This window comes from Medicago sativa, chromosome 5 (genome assembly GCF_051527215.1).
Source record: "Medicago sativa cultivar Bolivia chromosome 5, Bolivia_mono, whole genome shotgun sequence".
Lineage (NCBI taxonomy): Eukaryota > Viridiplantae > Streptophyta > Magnoliopsida > Fabales > Fabaceae > Medicago > Medicago sativa.
The window spans coordinates 52334758-52360412 of NC_140753.1; the positions used below are offsets into that span (position 1 = coordinate 52334758).

General features: G+C 35.1%; 2 pseudogenes across 1 annotated transcript; one reads left to right on the top strand and one right to left on the bottom strand.

The window, feature by feature from the left end:
- The first annotated feature begins 4969 nt into the window (after positions 1 to 4969).
- Positions 4970 to 8664, top strand: LOC146922899 (protein FAR1-RELATED SEQUENCE 5-like; annotated as a pseudogene). Its single transcript, XR_015012634.1, has 3 exons — positions 4970 to 5208; positions 5707 to 7955; positions 8238 to 8664. The product of XR_015012634.1 is annotated as a protein FAR1-RELATED SEQUENCE 5-like (transcript).
- Positions 8665 to 12220: 3556 nt separating this feature from the next.
- On the bottom strand, positions 12221 to 20675 carry LOC146922900 (putative F-box/LRR-repeat protein At1g56400; annotated as a pseudogene).
- Positions 20676 to 25655: the final 4980 nt, after the last annotated feature.

Sequence of the window (25655 nt, forward strand, 5' to 3'; positions counted from 1 at the left end):
GTTTTGAAACGGAGGGAGTACATGAAAATTGCTTTTTTGACATTGATAAGTTCACATTGACACAAGTAAAATACATAAATGCCCCCATCGGTTGTTAACTGCCGCTGCATCCAGCGGTTGTTAACTGCCGCTACGTGTCTTGATCATTTTCCAGAAACTCATTTTCCAGTGTCTTTCCTAACCAAATCCTTTGGTACCTAAACAAATTCATCTAAGATTTTCATCCAATAACCAATTGAAAATTCATCTAAAATTTTCATCTAATAAGCAATTGATACCTAAACATATTCATCCAATATTTAACAGGAACATGGTAAAATTAAAACGCAAGAAATAATATAAAACGTACGTACGTAAATGTCATAGAAATACGAAAATGTATGGAACATGTCATAATAATACATCATCATCATCATCATAGTCAAAAAATACATAAAAAAGCCTAATAATAATCAGCCCTGCTGCCTACCTTGCCTCTGCCCCCTGCGCCGCCTGGCAATCTGATAAGTAAGGGCAGGGCGACTAGTACTAGCTATCTGCATCACCTCCTGGACAATCTCCTCTTTAGTCATCTCGGCTTGCCTCGCCACAATATCATCAACTATATGCACCACATCCCGGATGATCGTCAGTGTGTCAGACATTTCCCTGGCATGCTCCTCCTCTATGATCTGCTCCACGTTCGCCGGCCTGGGAGGAGATCCTTCATCAGGTGGGAGAATATGAGGGTGAGAGACTTTGGCATACCAAGCCATGTAGCCAGGAGCATGATGTCATGCTCTCTCACACTCATCTCCCCAAGCAGTGAATAACCACGCCTGAGCGCCCATCAACACAGTGGTCAACAACTGCGTAGGCACCTGAACGACAGAAGACGGATGTTTGGGAACGTCCTGTACAAAGGATAACTGCCTCTTTACCCGCTCAGGTAAATGACGGTACACCCTCTCCTTCCCGCACATCAGCCATCCCGAGTAAGTGCACAGAAGCTGAAATGGGTGCACGTCTCTGTGATCACCATAAGTAGAAAACCTGACGTCATCCACCTCCAAGCGATCCAGGCGTAAGCGGTAATGGTGCACATCTTTATGCCCTCTGCTAGTAAGCCATCTCCCAGCACATGGTCTCTCCGGCTTCCACCCCGGGTTAGGCTTCCTTGGGTAAGGACCTGGCAAATGCTCCAAAATCCATCCCTGCAACAAAATAAATAATACACAAAAATAATTATTCGAGTTAAATATTCAATAAATCTAATACATTATAAAATAATCTAACATGATAATAAAATTTATAAAATAAATTCATAAAGAAATGAAGATAAATATTAAATTATTACCATAAAAAGAGTCGTACAACCAGCCATCGTTATGTTATTCAAGATAACAGAATCATCCATATAATCGTATAAGTAAGCTAAGGTCATCCCTCCCCATGACCACTTCCCAATCGCCTGCAAGCCCGCCATGCAATCAAGATATATCAAGTCGATGTGTCTGTTCGTTTTGGTAGTGAACAGCGCACAACCGACGAGATATAAAAGGAAACTCCTCATACACCACACCCTCCTCCTGGTTCTCTCATGCAGCTCCTCCCTCGTCTGTGGCTCCTCAAGCCGTTTAGCCTATGTCAGGTGCTCTTCATAAACCCGCTTCAGTGAGGGATAACTGATATGACCAGCAGGTTCATTCCTAACCTCAGCCCCAGCATCAACATCTGACATGCCCAACAACCTTGTCATCAAATCAATCGAACGGTCCCGATCCATTGCCTCGTCGTGGTCCAGCATGCGGCCGTGAATAGGAATGTGTAGGAGATTATGCACATTGTCCAAAGTGATCGTCATCTCCCCCACAGGTAGACGAAAACTACTGGTCTCCGTGTGCCACCTCTCGCACATAGCACGTATCATGGCATGAGTCACAGTCGAATATCTGGTGTATATCAAATCATGTAGGCCAGACCCCTTCACAGGCTCCCAAAACCACCTCAAACCCGCCTCCGGCTTATCAAGCTCCTTTATCCTTTTCCCTGCATTTATACTCTTGTAACCCACTTCATCATACCACATCTGAAATTCAAATTAATTAAGACATTGTCACTATTTTAAATAATTCAAACACTTACGCTACATAATATTAAATAATTAAAACATTTAAGCTACATTATTTTAAATAATTAAATCACTTACGTTACATAATATTTAATAATTAAAACACTTACGTTACATTATTTTAAATAATTAAATCACTTACGCTACATAATATTAAATAATTAAAACACTTACGCTACATTATTTTAAATAATCACTTTAAAGCATTTAAAGAATTTTAAACAATTTAAACACTTACATTATTATGGTTCACCCAAAGAGGGTTCGCCACGTGCCCCGCGTAGTCGGAAAACAGTGACGTGGTCTCAGGTCCTCCAGGAAAGGGAGTCCCTCCAACAGGATACGGCGGTATCAACGGAACACGACGACGTCGTGGCTGAGTCTGAGGCTCAGGCTCACCCTCACGAACTAGATTATCTGCCTCAAGATAATCCTCCACAACATCCTGTGGCACCCCCTCATCATCTCCCACCTCCTCATCCTCTGCCTCGTCCTGCGGCGGCTGAAAAAACATTCTCTCCTCCTCCATCCGATCATATCCAACAAAACCCTCATCCGCATACCCAGCATAATCATGCGCTGGTGTCAGATTAACCACCTGGAAGGATTAATCCACCTGTGCCTGTGAGCCCTCTCCAACTATCCTCGGGTCCCTGCGCTTCCGAGTCTTAGGGACATACGGGTTTTGATCCTTCTTTTCTCTCCGAGCGCTAGCGGTACTCGCCTCTTTACCTTTACGCATCCTATCCTCTCTAATAACCCACTGCCGCTCATCCTCATCCCTAGCCATATCTGTTCAAAACAAATTTAAAAAACACAAATAAGTTGCCAAAAAATATATACTTTTAAGACATTTAACATGTAACATATTTTACTAAGGCATATCCCGAAGTTGAATGTATCTAAGCATTTCCTTAAAAACTATATACTTTTAAGGCATTTAACATGTAACAAATTTTACTTAGGCATTCATAAAAATTCGAACTTAGAATCATTCAACTTAGACATTTCATAAACAAAAAAAATTACGTATCGTATAACATTATGTCATTCTTAAACTTGCCAAAAAATGTCAAAATCCAACATTATAATAATTATAACATATATACATTATTAAATTTAACATATTTGGAAAAAAAAATCACAAAAAAAGCAAGATTATTTCACTTAGGCATTTCATCAAACACCTTAAGTGCATTTTAAAATACTAGCACAATCAGTGTTAATTCAACATCAAATTCAACTACATTGTACCTAAAACTACTCTAAACAACAATGTCAACATAAACAATCCTAAGCAACATCTAATTCTATCATAATTTGCAATTTTTAAACCTAACCTAAACCCTAAACATTTTGCTAAAATTATGAAAACTAACACCATAAACAACCTACATTACATGTAAATAGGAAGAAAGGTACTTACTTGTTAATTACTTGAAGAAATTTGGCTCAAATCCGTGCAATTGAAGGTGGGGTGAAGTTGGGTTTGTGTTGTTTTGAACTTGTAACTTACTGCAAGTTTGTGTTGTTAACTTACTGGAAGTTTTCTGCGTTCTTAACATATAGAATGCAACGGCAGTTAACAACTGTTGGGTCCAGCGGCAGTTAACTGCCGACGATTTTCACAACGGTAGTTAACTACCGCTGGGGGCTATTTGGTAAATTACTTGTGTCAATAGGAAGTATTTCATGTCAAAAAAGCAATTTTCTTTTTACATTAGTTTTGGATGTACTTACAAAACACATTCAATAGTTAGCACCAAGATGTTTGGACTCATAGTACAAAATGACGGAGAAATAAAAGCATACGTAAATCATTGTATTCAAGTTGGATGGTTGAAATGGAGAAGAGTCTTAGGTGTTTTTTTGTGATACAAACGCGTCATTTAAGTTGAAGTGAAAAATACCAGACAATTGTCAGAACAACGATGTTTTATGGAACATAGTATTGGAGGTTTAGAACCAACACAAGAATAAAGTTAGTGTGCAGAGATGAGAATGTTGAGTTGGATGTGTGGTAAGACTAGATGTGATAAGATTAGAAATGGCAACATTGTAGAGATAGTTGGGGTAGCACCTATAGTATAAATGTTGTGGAAAATAGGTTTAGGTGGTTTGAACATGTAGAGAGAAAACCTATAGATTCTATAGTAAGAAGAGTAGATCAAATAGAGGATAATCATATTACAAGAGGTATAGGAAGACCTAGAAGAATTATAAGAGAAACTATTAGAAGAGATCTATAGATTAATGAGTTTGATCTAAATATGGTTTATGATATAACAATATGACATATTTCAATCTATGTAGTCAAACCCACTTAGTGGGATAATGTTTTTGGAAGCATTAACTCATGCTCAACAACAACTATTATTTCATTTCATGATCAACTACCATATTTATTAGCCAATAAGATAATCAACTTTTTGTGCATCGCACATGTCCAAATACTAGTTATTTAGAAAGTTGATTATAGCAAAATTTGAGTAGGATATAAAATGATTTATATTTACATACAATTAAATAAAAATTGAATTGATCAATAAGTTTTAGTAGTTCTTCCAAAAAAAAAATATAGTATGAAAATTAATAATAGAATTGGAAGCTATGTGCGCATGAAGAAAAAAAAAGAGAATTGGAAGCTATACGTTTAGAATCAAACTTAGCTCCACCCATTGACGGATCCAGAAATTTTAATAAGTGGGGTCAAAGTTATATCATAAAAATTTATATGAAACTATATAAACGCATAAGTGGGCAAACATTATATAGGTTATGTTTATGATTGCTCTAAAATGTTGATTTTTTAAAGATATTTTTCTATTTCTATAAAAAATATAGAGTTTAATTATGGTGCACTGACTGTGTAAAGCAAGATTACACAGTCATCCAATAGGAATGTGCCACATCATTTACTCATAAGTTGTGTTATTTAAATTATAAAAAAAATCCTAAAATTAATTTTGCTATTTTTCCTTCGTGCCTCAACATCAGTTACCCTGTTCTCCTTCATTTTCACAACCGCTCTGTACTTGATTCTCGACAAACAACCGAATCTGCAACTCTCTGTTGCATCCTTCCGTTTCTTATTCAAGGTATGGAATATCGCTAATCACCACTCTATTCACAATCTTTGTTTTTTGGTTAATCATCTCCACGTACCAAATTCCCATCGTTCAGTTCTTCACAGTTACTCATCTATTATGGTCTTTTTCATCGTTATACTTGTTTAAGTTGTTTGTACATCTATTCCTGATAAGCTTTTAGATATTTGAAGTGATAATATTTAGAATTTTTCATGTACATAATCGTAGCCATCCCATGCACCTCTATTATTCTGGTTTTTTCATTTTATAATTGTTATAGTAATTTAGATAGAATGTTTTCTTAGTGATATATATAACCTCCAATCTTTAGTTTGCTGGTTGTTGTGTGTAGCATTACTAGTCGTGGATGTTTCTTCTGTGCAAGTATAATAAGCCTTTATAATAGCATATTATAGTAGATTTTTATTTTCTTGCTTTTCAAGTGAAACCACTTTTTTAATTATATATATGTTGGTATATTGATTTCATCATACATGTACGTAACAGGATTGTGGGTGCTAGTGCTACAATGACTGATCAAGAAATGACAGATATGCATGAACATACCACCATGAATGGCTCAGATGATGTACTTGCAAATGCTATTGATGCAGACTCTCTCAATGATAGACCGCCATCAGAGCTCCCCTTAGAGCCCTTTGAAGGAATGGAGTTTGCATCAATTGAAGATGTAAAGGATTACTATGTAAGGTACGCCAAGAAAAAAGGTTTTAGTTTTCGCATGGGTCGTGTTACTAAATCAAGAACGAATGGTATTGTGATTGGTCAAGAGATTCTTTGTTCAAAGGAGGGTTTTAGATCCAAAAAAAATTTGAAAAAAGAAAATGGTAGTCTTAAAGTACACGATCAAACAAGGGTAGGATGCAAGTCAATGTTGTACATCAAGAAAAATGAAGATGGGTGGGTTGTTTCTAGATTTGTAAGAGACCATAATCATGTACTATTTTCCCCAAGAAGTTCACAGCATCTTCGAGTACATAGAAAGAAAACCCCAGTGCAAAAAAAACTTATTGATGTGCTTCATGATTCTGGTATAGGCCCTAGTAAAATAACATCAGTGTTATGTACCGAGAGTGGTGGTGTTGATAATGTTGGATTTAGCCAACAAGATGTTATTAATTATTTAAGTGTAAAGAGACAAAAACAATTAGAAAATGGAGATGCTCACTTGATGTTATCGTACTTTAAGAATTGTCAGTTGAAGAATCCTGGGTTTTTTTTTATGCATTTCAAATGGACGCAGAAGGTAAATTAGCAAATTGCTTTTGGGTTGATTCAAGGTCTAGAATGGCTTACAAATATTTTGGTGATGTGGTGACTTTTGATCCAACCTACTTAACAAATAAATATCTAATGCCCTTTGTTCCATTCACTGGAGTTAATCATCACCAACAGTCTATACTTTTTGGTTGTGCTCTGTTATGGGATGAAACTGAAGAGAGTTTTGTTTGGTTGCTACGTACTTGGTTAGAAGCAATGGATGGAGTTAGTCCTAAAACTATTATCACTGATCAAGACACTTCTATTTCTAATGCAGTTGCAAAGGATTTTCCAGAGGTGAATCATCATTATTGTATGTGGCATATTGAGAAGAAAGTTCTAGAGTACTTGAACCAAATCTATCATGAACATAGTGAGTTTAAAAATCAATTTCACATGTGCATTCACCAAACTATCACTACTGATGACTTTGATTCTGATTGGGGAGCAATGATAGATAAGTACGAGTTGCAAGATAACAAATGGCTAAAGAAGATCTACTCCATTCGAGCAAAATGGATTCCTTCTTATGTACGTCAGAGTTTTTGTGCTGGAATGTCCACCACCCAAAGAAATGAAAGTATGAATAAATTTTTTAAGGGCTTTTTGAATTCAAGTACTCCATTGAGCAAGTTTGTGATACAGTATGAGAAGGCTCTTGATGCACGTTATAACAAGGAAAGAGAGAAGAATGTCAAGACAAGGAATTCAAAACCACTTCTGCGTACTTTATATCCCATGGAAGAAGAGGCTTCAAAAATTTATACAAGAAAAGTGTTTAGGATTTTTCAGGATGAGTTGGTTGGGTCCCAAATATTTATCGCAGAGAAAGTTAAGTTTTTTGATGAAGTTTCCACATACAAGATTCATGAAATTTACAAAGAAAAACCTAACTATCATGTGACTTTTCAGATCATTTCAAAAGAAGCAAAATGTAGTTATCGCATGTTTGAGTTTGTGGGAATTCTCTGTAGACATGTATTAAATGTATTCATAAAGGAAAATGTCTATTCTCTCCCTTCTCAATATGTTCTAAGCCGATGGACCATAAATGCTAAGAAAGAAAAAAATAAAGGAATTGCAATTGAAGACCTCGAGGAAGGCAGAAACAGAGCTTCAAGTACTTCATTATTTAATAGTATTATGGTTGAGTCTCTTGAACTATCTGAAAGAGGTTCACGATCAGAAAAGCATCATGATATTGCAATTCAAGATTTGAGGAAGGCAATCGCAAAACTTGATCTTCAAGAACCAAATGAAGAGTTTGATAAATCGACATTTGAAGTTATGCCTAAAGTCTCTGATGACCTGACCATAAACTTGTGTGATCCTCCACGTGCGGTCCCTAAAGGTCGTCCACGCACTTTACAAATGAAAGGCAGTTTGGAATTGCACAAGAAAAATTCAATCAGTTGTAGTTATTGCAACGGAAAAGGCCACAACAAACGTAGATGTCCAAGTTTAAAACATGGAAGGTATCTTAAAATTACATGTTACAAGTAATTGTGCAGTTAATTTGAATTTTTCATTTTACCATGCCAAGTTTATTTAGTTACAAACCAATGTCTTTTAGGTGTGATATCATCAATGGTCAACTTTCAAATTCCAATGTTAAAGCTTCTAGTTTTGTTGATTAAGAGGTACTGTTGTTATTGTTTTGCTGGCAATGCTATACAATTATTATTTTGATCCTAAATATATTATTGTTACAAGATCATGTTCTTCTAGTGTTAATTCCTAGTATTGGTTTGTTGCAGACCTGTTTTGCCAATAAGGGATAATTTTGCCGAAGCCAAAGGTGGTGGATTTCTCTAATGTGATTCTAGGCTTTGGATGCACTTCTGGCGTGATTTCAGGTTTTGGATGCGGTCCTGGTGTGAATTTCCATCTATTTTTCTGGTGTGAATTTCCCAGCTTTTGTACCTCTGGTGCGGCTGTGCGGGTCTGATTTTGCAACTTTTCAGATTGTGTTTTCGAGGAGGGGATCTGTTCGGTTTTGATATTTGATTTGTAGGAGTTACTATTTTAGTTTCAGCTAGTTGGCAGTTGCTTTTGTTGTTTTTCTTTTTAGGCTATCTTTTGCTTCCTCTTGTAACATTTTACTTTAATATAAGGAGTTGTTGTTTGCTGAATGTTATTGGTGCTACAAGAAGAAATAACACTGATATATCATCAATTCTGATACATTTTGTGACCATTTATAGTAAAGGTGTATAAGCTTGCTCAATGATGTGTATATCTTAGCAAGTTCATTGGCTATTGAGAATTGGTTTTGATAAATTTAGGAGTATATGAGGAAGTATTATTGATTACATGGGCATAATTTAAAAGTAATATGGTAAATGCATTAGAATGAAGAACACAATTCAAAAATATATCACCTTTATTTTCACAATCTGGAAACAATTCAAAAGTACACCAATTTTTATATTTACAATATGGAAGTCATTCTAAACAGTTGGGAAGACAATAAAGTACATGGTTTCATTTTCAAACACATAACATTTTATATGATACAATGACAAGTTGATAAAAAAAATGGTGGTCAACCATTGTCTAGATGGGAGGTGCATCAGTTGAAGTCTCAAACTTCTCTAGATCTTCATTATCTTCAATTTCATATTCAAATTTGGGGTCGAAGTATACTAGAAAAGGTTGAGTAAATATGTCCAATGTCCATAGCTACCAATGATACTCCTTTGCTCTGTCTACACGTGTTTTCTTCTCTTCTTCAGCAAACATCTCATCAGCAAACTTTCAAGAATGTATAATAATCTCAATTGCATGATTGTATATCTTTTTTCTTTAGTATGCAAGACTTTCTGCCCTGCTCAATATCGTCTGAACTTCCAACATCAAGTCCTTTACTGTTTGCATGAATATTGTCAATACTGACACAACTGAAAATGGTAGAGGTAACTGCAGCATTAGTCTGTAGCCTATCCATTTCGCAAAGTTGGTCGTCTGTAGCCAATGTTATAGGGTCCAACGCCACTTCACCGTCATTTTCCACACCCTTTTTTTCCCTGAGGAGAATGCCTAGCTGCAGCACTAACCTTATTACTAAAATGTCATTTTCCTTTCCCCGACAGTCTAGATGAACATGAACTTGACTCCTCATGCTGGACATAAAGGAAAATAGAGATAAATAAGATTGACAGAAATTGAAAAGAACATAAACTAGACACGATTCAAAGCAAAACTTGTCACACCAAATTGATCAGTTTATGCATTTCCAACAGTCATTTAATTCACAGTCACACACTAAAGAAAACATATGGTGCCTTCTTTTTTCTATCAAAAGGCCATAATTAGTTTATAGAAAACATATGGCTTTTCCACTTGTTCAATGAATGGTAGCAAGACTTCATCTCAACCACACAGGAGAGTCAAGAGTATGCTATTTGTCAAAATCTGTTGTTCAATTTGTGGATTTATGTTACCAAGGAAAAGTAATATAAGTAAAATGCCAAGAATTTTCAAAATGCAGTTTTTTTTAAATAGCGAATATTATTGAAAGCAAGCTCGTACAAGACACACAAGCTGCATAGATAGAGAAGCAAAGTACAAAGGTTCCGTATATAAGCGGAAAAAACCTCAAAACCAAAGAACCCCTACTAACATTCAACTCCTAAAAACTAGAAAAATCCCACAAAAACAAGTCAGTTGCTGGCCTTGTGATAGCAGGCAAGAGGAGATGCCCGATGACAGCACCAAAACAGCCACGACAACAAATCACGACGGCTTGCAATGAATTGACACACCAAACAGCAAAACAGCAGCTACAACCCTCCACCATGATAAGCCCAAAATTACCTCAAAAGACACTCCCCTAAGTTCCAACACCATTCATAGTAAAGGCAAGAAGCATTTTTCATTCTACTCAAACTCCAATACCAAGACATCAACTTGATTTGGTCTACCATATTCAAATGCAGCTTTAATATGATAGCTTTTCTATTTTAGTTACTTCACAAAGGTTTTGGCTTTAATATGATTGCCCTTTCTCTCTCTAGGTTTGAGAGAAGATTTTCTCTCCTTCTTCTCTCTACTTGGCTGCCCCTCTCTCTCCCTCTAATCCACCAATCTTTCCAAGTTTTATACAATTGGTAACTTAGCAAGCAAGAAACAACTAGAAAGAATGGATGGAAGCTTTGGTTTGGTTGGTTTTAGCAAGTGGATCAAACTAGGGTTTGATCATAGGGAGCTTGAAGCTTGAAGAATTGCAAGATTATGTTAAGGTGAGTTCTATAGATAGTTTTCCCACCATTTGGGTTGTGTAATTCTTGTGAGAAAACCATGAAATTATGCTAAGTTTGTAAGATATGATTTTAGCACCCCAAAGCAATTCTTGTTGTTTATATGTTAAAATTGCCATAAATTACAATAAGCAAGTGACATAATATTATTGTCACTAACTTAGCATAATTTCATGGTAAGAGAGAGAGAATGGATGGTTTAGAGAGAGATAGGAACAAAGGCACCCAAATGCACCGAAGCTAAAGGCACCGAAGTGCTACCCTTGAAAAAGGGTGTCTATCTATATTTTTCCTTTTTTTAGAATTGGTTAGTTTTTTTGGTAGAATTGGTTTTGTTATCAAATTAGAAAAGGTCTAAGGAGGTCTTCCTTGACATCGTACATAGTGAATATTTGCAAATGATGAGACCTTATTGGTGTTGGGGGGTGGAGTGTGGGGAAATAACCGCTGAAATCATTGAGAGGTTGGATGAAGAGCTCATTAAATATTTCGTTGGGGTTTACATCACCAAGGAATTAGAGGATGAACTAGCACGCTATATGGCCAAACACAAGAAATGTTCCACTACCCACACATACAAGTAACAAGAGCACCCATGAGACAACAACCCTAATTTCTCAATACAAACAACTCTAATATAGAAAATAAAAATTTTCCGATACTTCGAAATAGTCATCACCACTGCATGCTAAACCAAGCTTCGACCATTTCTAATCCAACAATTACTTATAAAAGAGGTGAAAATAAAAACAAAACAATCCAAATTTGTTTGCATGACAATTTTCCACCGGAACCACCAACAGTCTTAAACAACACATGAAAAACAAACTCACAATAAGTAACAAATAGATGACAAATAGACTCATGTGAGATGCCACAAAAGACAAAGATCTCCATACTCCAAGTAAGATTCCATGTCCTAATCTCAGTAGTGAAGGTCACAAATAAATAATCTATGTTGGTTCGACACCTAAATCAACCTGTGATAACTATTACTCAAACAAGTTCTACACTCCCAATTTGAGATAGATTTCACCGGTGTTTTCAATAAATAAACAAACTCCCAGATAGGAAGGGTCAAGTCCAATTCTATTGAAACCAATGCAATGTTTGTACTTTAAATAATTTTTTATTATCAACATAATTATATAAAGACCGATGCATAATTTGTCAAAAAAAAAAGAGATCGATGCATAAAATAAGTCTTGGGAATAATCAAACAAAAGGCTAAATAGAATTATCGATAAAATGCCTAAACCAATTGTAAATAAAAGTCTTACAAGCAAACTTCATATAAAATAAATAAATAAAGTCTTAGCAGTTAAACCCAATAATAAATTGCAAAATTAAAACGAAATAAAATCATGTTCCATGCAAGCAAAACACTCAAAAGTTTACTAATAGATTGATATCTCCAAATTAGTTGAAGCTTTTGGAAGCATCCGAAAATGTTCTACTGCTTTACACCGAGAAGTGACATCTCATCTATCATCTTTAAGGAAATTGATACTCAACTTTCTCAAGACATTCCCATGAGTGAGAAAGTAAGTAATCACACTAAACTCATTTTTAGTTCCCTTAAAGCCCTTAATCTTGATTTCCTTCAAACGCTTTTTCACACATTTGTAAACTTTTATAGAGTCGACCCAATATCTCTCTGGGATAACATTGAACATTCATAACCCTACAATATAAACAACAACAACAAAAAGTTCCATGTTTTTAATTTTATATCAAAAGTCATATGAAGTATAAAATTAAATTTATATGCACCATTAGAGTAGTAAGTTTAGACTGTCAATCAATCATGAGCATCAAACGATAAAAATAGTTTGATTTTTATCCAACCTAAAAAAAAAAAGTAAACTAAAAGATTTTTAGGTCTCAAGTACAAAATGAATTTCTATTTGGTTAATTATGATTAGATATTTTTTTTTTTTGGTTAGGTAGCCTAGTGGCTTGAACTCATCCATTTTTAATGTGGAAGTGGGGACTTATGATTAGATATTTACCTCATCCATTGGGGACTTAAGTGGGGACTTAAGTGGCTTGAACTCATCCATTGGTTAGGTAGCCCCTGCATATAATATGCATTTGTCCCTACCAACTGAGCTAAACTCACGGGGACTTATGATTAGATATTTACCTCAAAACAAAAATGACTAGATATCAGAATAAAAATATTTTACATCGACAATGTATCCAAATTAGATGCTAATATATATATATATATATATATATATATATATATATATATATATATATATATATATAGATAAGAGAGAGAGAGAGAGAGAGAGAGAGAGAGAGAGAATTAATTAAATTAATTAAATTAAATCAAATTTATGCAATACTTACAAACAGGTATTTTTCATCAACAATTTCAATTGTGAGACGCTCTAAGTAAGGGCAGCTTCTTAGCATAAAAGATACTCCCACAAATTCAAAACGGTGCAAAGCGGTCTTCATTATCAGATGCTTAACATTCATGCTAGGATACATCTGTTTTGGTCGTCCTCTAGTATAAATAACCTTATCACATCATACACAAAACTTTATTAAAGATAATGGCAATTTCATTTTCAAAAGTTACGCTAAGTATTGAAATATTAACAGCAATATATATATATATATATATATATATATATATATATATATATATATATATATATATATATATGTGGGTTATGATAGAAGACACCTTTTGTGAAGGTGTCTTTTATCAAAGTTATAACTAAAAAAGTGAAAATCACACCTTGAGGTGTGACTTGATAAAAGACACCACACTACTTTTTATGAAGGTGTCTTGTAACATAACCCTATATATATATATATATATATATATATATATATATATATTGTCTATATTAATCTCTAATTCATGTCATATAAAGGAAAATAATACTGCTTAACACTTGGACTAATCCTAGTTAGTGAAAGTATTGTGGGGTTCAGCCATTGCCACATGTCCAACATACATTTGACAAAATGGAAGTTTGCATGTGATGACAAGTAGTAAGATGCATGGTGTACACATGGTGTAGTGTATGAGTGACACATGTTGTGGTGCATGCAAAGGACACTTGGTGTGGTGCATGCATTGCAAGGGACACTTGGTGTTTTGCATGAAAGGCAAATGACAAGCGTCTTCATGCATGTAAGACAACTTTGGCTTGCTTCTCCTATAAATAGGACCATGAACAAACATTCACAACACACCACAAGAGAAGAACAACAAAGAGCAAGAGAGAAAGAGAGCCTTGCTCAAGAGAAAAGTCATCCTCATAGAGAGTTTTCTTGTGAGAGGAATAGTGAGCCAATTTGTGAGAGTATTCCTTACAAATTGAGAGATATATTGTAGTGAGATCCACCTAAGGGTGAAGTTGTTGTATTCCCATTATCATTATAGTGGAGGTTTTTTAAGAGGCCCAAGGGTCCCGTGGTTTTTTCCCTTTCTCACATTGAGAAGGTTTTCCACGCTAAAATTCTCTTTGTGTCATTACTCTTATATTTTCATGTTTCCGCTAGTGCCTATTTTGAGTTCACGGAGGAGGGAAATTATGCAGACATTTCCCAACAGTGGTATCAGAGCACTCGTTGCTCTGGGACTCTGAGGTGTCGTATCTGCAAGATAATTCTTAGTATGCTCTGTGGCTGCAACATTGTTTGATCTTCCACATCAGAAAAGAAATATTCTTGTCGCTAGAAATAAAGTGAGGTAGTGTTATACTGCATGTCTAGGAGTTATGGCATGGAAAGACTTGGTATTTAAGCGTGTCTATTGACCCACCTCTCTTTCCTGGGAACTTTCCTGGTGCACTATTCACGAACTCATATTTATTCTATTATACGATACTAGTCACACCGGTTAAAGAAATTATTTCCTGTGTAACTCAAGATGGAGGGTTCAATCAACCATGATGGTGATATGTTCAAGTAAACTGCTGACAACTACTCATATTGGAAGCCAATGATGGAAGACCACTTGTATTGCAAAGACTTTCATGAGCCAATCCCCCAAAAGGATAAACCCGAGAAGAAGACTGCTATGGAGTGGGAGCTTCAAAATCGGAAGGCAGTAGCCATGATCAGAAAATACATCGACAGAAGTTTGTTCGAGCATGTGTCAACTTATACCAATGCGTATGAGTTATGGACAAAACTTGAATCCTTGATTCAAAAGAAGACGCCAAGGAACAAATCCCACCTTGTAGACGACTGGTGAAATTGGAGTACTCAGATGGCCAAAACATGATTGAGCATTTGAATACCTTCAAAGGTATCGTGAATTAACTAACGAAGGCTGACATGAAGATAGATGATGAGTTGCAAACTCTTCTACTCCTAAGTTCTCTAACTGAGAGTTGGGACACTCTAGTCGTCACTTTCAGTAACTTTGCTCCAGATGGGAAACTTGTCATGGATTCTGTTACGGATTCCTTGCTAAGTGAAGAATCAAGACGGAGGGAAATAGGCTTCAACAACCAATTCGAAGCAAATATTGTTGATAATAGAGGAAGGAGTAAGAGTCGTGAAAGAGGAGGTCGTGGGAGATCACATGCTAGATCCAAGTCGCGCACAAGACCAAGTCGTTATTATTGTGGCAAACCGGGTCACAAAAGACCTGAGTGCAGATTCTTGAAGAGAGATCAACAGGCTGGGACAATCCATCCATATCTGATAAACCCAAAGAAGAGTAGAGAAGATGGAACCACGACAGCAGTCGTAGCAACTAACGAGAATTTCTTTCTTGTTGAAGATGAGAACTATCTAAATATAGCGTCTGATGACTGCATTTGGATAATTGACTCAAGAGCATCCTTTCATGTAACCCCTCATGAAGAATTCTTATCATATCAAAAAGAAGATTTTGGTATGGTGAAGATGGGCAATCAAGTCACAAGCAAGATTGTTGGCATTGGCGAGGTGACTCTAGTTACAGAGAATGGTTGTAAGCTCGTATTAAAGGAGGTTAGACATGTTCCAGACATGGGTCTAAACCTTATCTCAACAGGAAAGTTAGATGATGTTGGGATGATAAACCAATTTGGAGCTGGTAGATGGAAGCTCAGTAAGGGAAGCATGATCATTGCTCGTGGTAAAAAGGAAGGCTCTTTGTATATGATGCAGGGAAAGATAAACAAGGGAGATATCAATGTATCTCAAGACAAGAGCAAAGAATTGTGGCACAAACGACTTGGCCACATGAGCGAGAAAAGTTTGGATATTCTTGCTAAGAATCATCTTCCAAACATCAAGGGTCAACCACTTGAATCCTGTGAAGATTGTCTAGCAGGCAAACAACACAGAGTATCCTTTTAAAGATCAGATGATGCAAGAAGAAGAAAGCATATCTTAGATCTTGTTTATTTAGATGTTTGCTCTACATCTGAAAGGTCCCTTGGTGGTTCACAATACTTTGTTACCTTCATTGACGATCACTCTAGAAAAGTGTGGGTGTATCCATTGAAGACGAAAGATCAAGTTCTTAAAGTTTTCAAAGAATTCCATGCCTCTGTAGAACGGGTATCCGGAAGAAAACTGAAATGTTTAAGGACAGATAATGGTGGAGAGTATATAGGCCCATTTTCAGCCTATTGTAGATCTCATGTAATAAGACATGAGAAGGTACCTCCCAAGACTCCTCAAATGAATGGACTAGATGAAAGGATGAACAAAACGATTGCAGAGAAAGTCAGAAGCATGCTTTCTCAAGCAAAACTTCCCAAATCATTTTGGGGTGAAGCAGTGAGAACTGCAGTTGATTTGACTAATTTATCTCCTTCAAGACCTTTAAATGGAGAGATACCAGATGAAGTATGGTATGGAAAGAAAGCCTCTTATGGTCATTTGAGAGTCTTTGGATGCAGGGCATTTGTGCATGTTCCAAAAGATGAAAGAGCAAAGTTAGATGCTAAGATGAAGAAGTGCATATACCTTGGTTCACCAAGAGATGAACTTGGCTTTAGATTATGGGATCCTGCTACTAAGAAGCTTGTTCGAAGCAGAGATGTGGTATTCTATGAAGATCAGACAATCCACGACATTCAATCTAAGAAGCCAAAAACCATTGTGGTACACAACTCAGGGGGATATATTCCTCAAATGAATTATGATCGTGATCAGCCAACACAACCCGATCAAATGGAGCATCCTGATCAGATAGAACAAGATCAAGAAATGCATGAAGAGCAGATGGCAGATGATGATGATGATGATGAGATGGATCAAGAACCTCAATTGAGAAGATCAACGAGATCCAAACAATCATCAAGAAGGTACTTCTCAGGTGAATATGTCGCTCTCACCGATGAAGGAGAACCTCAAAGCTTCATGGAAGCCATTGAGATGGATGACAAGGACAAATGGATGTAAGCCATGCAAGAAGAATTACAGTCGTTGAAGGAAAACCAAACACATGACTTGGTGAAACTACCAAAGGGTAGAAGAGCGTTGAAAAACAAGTGGGTGTTCAAACTTAAGTCTGAAGAGAACAGCCCAAATCCCATATACAAAGCACGAATAGTCGTGAAGGGGTGCCATCAAAAGAAAGGCATTGATTTTGAAGAAATATTCTCACCGGTGGTGAAGATGACATCCATTAGAGCAATCCTTGGTCTAGCTGCAAAACTAGACTTAGAGATAGAACAACTTGATGTTAAAACAAAATTCTTGCACGAAGACCTAGAGGAAGAAATCTACATGGAGCAACCTAAAGGTTTCATTGAACCAGGCAAAGAACACCTTGTGTGTCGCTTAAAGAAAAGTCTATACTGCTTAAAACAGGCTCCGAGACAATGGTACAAGAGGTTTGATCTCTTCATGACCCAACATAATTTCACAAAGACGTCAACAGATCATTGTGTGTTTGTGAAGAACTATGAAAATGGAGAATTCATCACACTTTTATTGTATGTTGATGACATGCTTATTGTTGGAAAAGATAAGGCAAAGATAGCTGCTTTCAAGAAAGCATTGAGCAAATCTTTTGCTATGAAGGATCTGGGTGTAGTGAAGAAGATTCTTGGAATGAAGATCGTTAGAGATCGTTCTAAAACAATGTTGTGGATGTCACAAGAAGACTATATCAAGAAAGTTCTTGAAAGGTTCAACATGCATAATGCAAAACCTGTGCATGTTCCGCTACCTGGTCATTTGAAACTTAGTAAGACACAATGTCCAGAGAATGACCAAGAAAAAGAAGAAATGAGCAAGGTGCCCTATTCTTTAGCTGTGGGTAGCCTTATGTACGCAATGGTTTTCACAAGACCAGACATTGCTTATGCGGTAGGAGTTGTGAGTAGATTCTTGTCGAATCCACGAAAGGAGCATTGGAATGCTGTGAAATGGATACTGAGGTATCTAAGAGGAACTGCCAAGCAATGTTTGTGCTTTGGCAATGAAAATCAATTACTCATTGGGCATGTAGATGCAGATATGGCAGGAGATGTAGATTCCAGAAAATCTACTTCAGGATATTTGATTACTTTTGCAGGGGGAGCTGTCTCATGGCAATCACGACTACAAAAGTGTGTTGCTTTAAGTACCACAGAAGCATAGTACATCGCAATCACTGAAGGTTGTAAGGAGATCCTGTGGATGAAGAAGTTCCTGCAAGAGTTAGGCCAAAATCAAGAAAGCTATGTTCTCTATTGCAACAGTCAGAGCGTGATTCATCTCAGCAAGAACTCAACATACCGCTCCAGATCAAAACACATTCATGTGAGGTATCACTGGACTCGTGATGTGCTGGAGAGTAAATTGTTGAAAGTAGAGAAAGTTCACACCAACGAGAATGGAGCAGACATGATGACAAAACCTCTACCAAAAGAGAAGATAGAGTTTTGCAAACAAGCTGCTGGATTGGCAACAACCCCAAACTAATCAAGGCATTCCCCTATGGCTGGAAGGGGAGAAACGTGGGGTCCAACCATTGCCACATGTCCAACCTACATTTGACAAAATGGAAGGTTGCATGTGATGACAAGTAGCAAGATGCATGGTGTACACATGGTGTAGTGTATGAGTGACACATGTTGTGTTGCATGCAAAGGACACTTGGTGTGGTGCATGCATTGCAAGGAACACTTGGTGTTTTGCATGAAAGGCAAATGACAAGTGTCTGCATGCATGTAAGACAACTTTGGCTTGCTTCTCCTATAAATAGGACCATGAACAAGCATTCACAACACACCACAAGAGAAGAACAACAAAGAGCAAAAGAGAAAGAAAGCCTTGCTCAAGAGAAAAGTCATCCTCATAGAGAGTTTTCTTGTGAGAGGAATAGTGAGCCAATTTGTGAGAGTATTCCTTACAAATTGTGAGATATATTGTAGTGAGATCCACCTAAGGGTGAAGTTGTTGTATTCCCATTATCATTATAGTGGAGGTTTTTTAAGAGGCCCAAGGGTCCCATGGTTTTTTCCCTTTCTCACATTGAGAAGGTTTTCCACGCTAAAATTCTCTGTGTCATTACTCTTATATTTTCACATTTCCGCTAGTGCCTATTTTGAGTTCACGGAGGAGGGAAATTATGCAGGCATTTCCCAACAAGTATAAGATATGCTCAGACCGGCTTAGAATCTCTGCATGCATTCTATCGATTTCTCTCTCAAGGACATGAATAACAACTACATGTTGCAGCTACTGTGAGGTCATTAAGTCTAATGAAAGAAAGTTTCACACAAATTTAATGGTCTTCTCAGTTGTTTCTCATAAAAAAATTTAGCTTTAGAATTTTTAAAATTCAGTCTAAAACTTTGAAATCAAAGAAAAATATATACTTTTTAGTGCTCAACCAAGCCAAATATACCAACCCAAGAGAGCAAAACAATAAAACCCCCCAATGAATACATATATAGAGATCCTCAAAACAATTAGAGAAAAATAATATGTAGATCTAGCTATAAATTGTTTCAACGAATAAAGTTAATTAATACAGTAAAAACAATCTATTGTGCAATAATAATTAAATTGATTATCAAAAATAAATTTTAAATTTAAGAAAAAAGACAAAAGGTAAAAAATGATACCTGAAGGAAGTAGCTGCATACAGTCATAACTTTAGAAGAAGATACCTCTTTTAAAAATTTGTAAAGATAAGAACCATATCCTTGACAACGATGTTCAGGGGAAAAGTCAAGATTAACCTCATCCAATGCATGTGATTGAATATCAACGGCCAAAAGTGTCATATATCCATGATAATTGAAAACCTTTAGATTTGGCGCATTTACTCTAAAAATATTAAACGTAAAATCGCACCTATCGATGACCAATTTTTTCAACCCCAAATATTTTTCATTCAAAACAAAATCTCCATCCGAACTCCAGCAATTAAAAAAATTCAAACTCTCCAAATTTTCACAATTGGTCAAAAGTGCCTTAATAGCACAGTGCCTTATTCTCATGTAACCCAAAGAAATTTCTTTGAGTGAATGAAAATTAACACATTGACTAGCAACAAATTCACATGCATACAATTTCAAAGATTCAAACCAACTATAACCATAAAAATAAGTAGGCAAAACAACTACAACATCAACAATATCATAAGGATAACTGAAATCGATCAAGCTCCAAATCCTTGACTCCATTTCTTAAAGCAAAACGAACACATTGATCAATTAGCTCATTAAACAATTCAGGCATCAAAATTCTTAAAGAGAATTTATCAATGACATCTACGTGATTTTCAATCCATTTTCTCACGAAAGCTGAAAATGCCCTTCTTTGAGCATCAACAATTTCATGAGATTCACCAACTTTAACAAAGAAGAGTTCATTAAACTCTATTTTTGTTGTTGATTTGTATACATTCACCCAATCTTTAGAGAGAAGAGAAGTTCTTACCGCTTCTTTGAACGGCAGAAAGGAAACGAGGGCCGAAAGCAATGATTCGGGCATTGAACTCAATATGTCATTGCTCACTCCCATGGTTATGTTGCAAGAGAAAATCATCTAGTTGAAAAAGCGTGTATGTGTTTTTCTGTTGTGTATGTCACTAAACTAGAGAATGAATGTATATATACTGCTCGCGGCTGAAATATAATTAATGTTAAATAATATTTTGGTTTTTGTTTTTTTATCACTTATAGTACATAATCTTTTTTTTTTTTTGAGGGAAGTACATAATCTTATTATAATGGTTTTCCTTATTGTGGTTTATTTTTTGAAATGTTTTAAAGAATGTGTATATATAAAATGCCAAAAAAATAAAAGTTAATTTCTTTTTCGAAAAGAAACCAATGGAAACAGCTGTTCAATTTTTTTTTTTATATATAGTTTTATTTTCAATGTTATCTTGTAAATAGTTTTTTTAGGGAGTCTTTACTAGACAGCTATTACGTATTATCGTATAATAATTATTATTATTATTATCATTTTTATTTGTGTAGGGATCATTATTATTATGATTGAATAATAGTATATAGCGGAAAAAGGAATAATATTGAGAACTTTTTCCTTTAAAAAATTGTAGAACTTTAAAAATATTTTGTTATCATTTTCCCTATTTTACTTGTTTTTTTTTTGTTTATGTAAATAGGTCTTTTAAGGAAGAGCGTATGTATGAACACGTAATATTTAGAATTTTTTTAGAGGAAGTATTTAGAAAATTAGCTGAACTTTGAATACAATGAATGGTAATAGATAAAGATACTAAAAATTGACTCATAATATTTTAATGTTATGTAAAGTCGGATTTTCTTTAAAGGGTTATATAAAGTCAGATGAAATTAAAAATAATGATGTCACAACTTTTTGAGTTTTGACGTTGGAAATTTATAATTGTTGGAGGTAAAATTGATAAAACCATGTTCTTTGGCGAAATTTTTAGCCAAAAAAAATACTACTCACATGCATTACAATCTCGGTAAAGATTGCAGAGATTTTATTACTGAATGTTGGAATATGAGAGTTACAGGGTGCCTTATGTTTGATTTAATTATTAAGTTGAAGCTTTTGAAAAATAAGTTGAAAGTGTGGAATAAAGAATTTTCTCTAAATGTCCACTCAATGACAATTATGCTAAGAATAATTTGAGTGAAATTCAAAATCAAATTAAATTGGGAGGTCATACTTATTATCTTATGATTGATGAAAAGTAAGCTCATATGATTTTAGACGAAGCCCTACATAGACAAGAGGTTTTCTGGAATAAAAAAGCTAGGATTACCTGGCGTGTGAATGGTGATGGAAATTCCATATTCTTTCATAGAATGACCAAAATCAAAAACAAAACCAAAATAATTTCCTATATCATAAATCGAGAGGAGATTATCACTAAGCCCTAGAGAATTGCAGAGAAGGTGTGAATTATTACAAAAAAATATATTTTCTTCTAACTATTGTTTAATTTGTAGTAACGGATGCTTGTGGAAGAAGTAATCCCAAAATTAATTTATGAACATGCCAGCAACTTACTCAACATGATCCCCTCTAAAGATAAATTCAAGAATGTTATGTTTGATCTGAACAATGAAGGAGCTCTTGTTCATGATGGATTTGGAGCCTGTTTCTTTCAGTCTTGTTGGGAGATTGTTCATAAAGATGTATGTGATGTTGTGATAGAATTTTTTCAAACTAGTTTGTTGCTTCTACTAAACTTCAATGCTAACTCTCTCATTTTGATACCAAAGAATTCAAATATTGATACCATTGATCAATATAAACCAATAGCTTTAGTAAATTTCAATGTCAAAATTATTTCCATGGTTTTAGATGATATATTTGGTCATTACTTCACAAAATTATATCTAAGGAGAAAATAGGATTTATAAGAGGCTGAAATAATAAGGATTGCATTGCACTAGCTTCAGAAGAAATTAATGTTCTTGATAAAAGAAGCTTTGGTGGTAAATTGGCCCTTAAGATTGATATTTCTAAAGCATTTTGACACTTTAAATTGGGATTTCCTGCTCAAAGTAATTCACTGATTTGGCTTCAATTAAATCTTTTGCTAGTGGATCAATACAATTCTTCAATCAGCAATAATTTCTACCTCAATAAAGAAGGTTGTTGAAATGCAATGGATAGAATTTTGGATCGAAAGTGATTCTTTGGTGGTTGTTAAAGCTTTCCATAATGATGCTTGTGTGCCCTAGAGAATGCAAACTCGATGGAATAATTGCAAAAGCTTATCCAGGCAACTTATGTGTAAATGCACTCATGTTTAGAGAGGTAACATGGTGGCTCATGCATTAGCCAAAAAGTGGGCAAGGGCTAGCCATGTTTTCTTCTCAATGGTGGGCTAGCCTCATTTTGTTCTCTCTCTTCTTCATATGGATAGTTTAGGTTTACCCTTTACTATAATTACCATGTAATGCTATCTCTTGTACCTTGGTTCAGGCCTCTTATGAGTTTTATTGATTTCTTTGCTTGATAAAAAAAAGATAATTTTATTATAATGTTTTTCCATATTGTGGTTTTTTTTTAAAGTATTATCTACTATACCCCGTTGTTGGAACTTTTAAGCAATGTGTATATATAAAAGGGTTAAATATGTTTCTAATCCCTATAAATATGTCAACTTTTTGTTTTAGTCACTCTAAATTTTTTCTTTAACTTTTAGTAGTCCCTCAAAAAATTTCCATCTTCACTTTTGGCCTCTCATTTAAAGTAAATTCATATGTAGAATTCATATTTTTGAATAAAATTTTGCAGAAAAATTCATAACATTATAAGAATCTTTCCAAAAAAAAAAATTAGATTTTTGTAACAAAGCATGAATTTAAAATGAATTTTTATATTTTTTACAGTTAAAAATTCGTAAATTATTTTTGTTTTGTTAAAAAATTCAAATTTTTTTTTTTTGGAATTTTTTTACAATATTCTACAGTTTTCTGCACAATTTCATTAAAAAATAAAAACATTAACTTAAATATAGGGACCAAAAGTAGTGGTTGAAAATTTTATAGGGACTAAAAGTTGAAGGAAAATTTTAGAGGGACTAAAATAAAAAGTTGGTATATTTATAGAGACCAAAAACATATTTAACCATTAAAAATATTACCAAAATAGATATGTCAACCATGAACATCTCAATAGAATTTTCAATCATATTAAAAAAGAAAGAGCATACAACTTTTAAAAGTTGCTAGAGCATTTCATAAACTTAAGTGCATCCTCCCATAAGAAAATGCTCCAAAGGGACATTAAAAGGTGGTCTTCACTTGATCTGTTGGGTCAACAACAATCTAGTTGTAACCTAAACAACTAAGAGTATTACTTTTCCCATCCTATAGATTTCTCGTGAGCCCTATTTTTTTTTCAAAAATACCCCTGTTCGGATTTTGTTTTCTGAATTTAATTGCTAGGATTTTCCAGATTTTAAAATCCGGAATGCTCTTTTTCCATAATTTTTTTTATCTTAGCCTTTCAAATTCATAAAATAAAATGCAAATAAACATAAAAAACAGAATTAAAAAGAACACAAAGATAAAAAGAAATCATTTTATTAATATATGAATAATAATTACAATAATGTTGAAGCTTTTTAAGCTTATTACATAAGAACCTAAAACTATTTCTAATCTTCTAAGAGCCTAAAACAAGCTCATTTTATTAATATTAATAGAAAAGTAGAAAAGAAAGAAGGAAGAAAAAACCACCAGGAAACCTACCTCCCTGGAGTAAAACTAAATCTAGCTTTACCCCAAGAAGGTTGGTCAAATGTGGTGGTGGTGGTGGTGGTGGTGGTTGGGGGGGGGGGGGGGGGGGGTGGGCGACTACTGAGGTAAGGTTTGTTTCCGGGGTGAAAGAGACCTTGATGGTCAACCTGACACCCAGACAAACCATGCTTCGTTGCAGCATAGTGTCTTCGTAGGTATATGTCGGCCTCTAGATCGTAATCCATGTTACCTAGACAAACCAGACAAATGGTTGCAGTGTTACCAAGCACTACGATTCAAATCATCAATATGAGGAATTGGAACCGATCCATCAACAAAAATGAGTTTGTTCTTAGCTCCCAACGCACACTTCATAGAATGATGTCATGTGAGGTAGTTAGAACCATCAAGAAGAGGATTAAACATCACAGAGTTTGGTCCTTCACTAGGATGCACATAAAACGGAGAATCAATGTTTGGTTGATGAACAACCGATGGAGCTTGACGAGGAGGCATGATGAAGAAGATGCAAGAACAATATCAAAGATAGAAAAACAGAGTAAGGTGTGAGATCGCAAACAACGATACATGAAATCACAAAGATGAAGAAAAAGGAAAAATCTCAATGCAGAATTGAGATTGAAACGAGAAGGAACGAAGAAGAATCAAGGAGGTTCTTCACAAAATCAAAGAAAACAAGAAGAAAGGAAAAGCTTGAAGAAAAAACATCAATGGCAATTTTCCACCGGAAACACCAACAATCTTAAGCAATGCATAAAGAGCAAACTCACAATTAGTAACAAATAGATGACAAATAGACTTATGTGAGATGCCACAAAAGATATACCTAAACAAAGAAATCCATACTCCTAGTAAGATTCCATGTCCTAATCTTAGTAGCGAATGTTACAAATAAATAATCTATGTTGGTTCAACACCTAAATCAATCTATAATAACTTACTCAAACAAGTTCTACACTCCCAATCTGAGATAGATTCCACCCGTGTTCCAAATAAATAAACAAACTCCCAAATAGGAAGATATTCAAGTCCAATTCTATTGAAACCAATGCAATGTTTGTACTTTAATATAATTTTTTTTTATTATAAACATAATTATATAAAGACCGATGCATAATTTGTCAAAAAAAAAAAAAGAGAGACCGATGCATAAAATAAGTCTTAGGAACAATCAAATAAAAGGCTAAATAGAATTATTGATAAAACGCCTAAACCAATTCTAAATAAAAGTCTTACAAGCAAACTTCATGTAAAAAAATAAATAAAGCCTTGGCAATTAAACCCA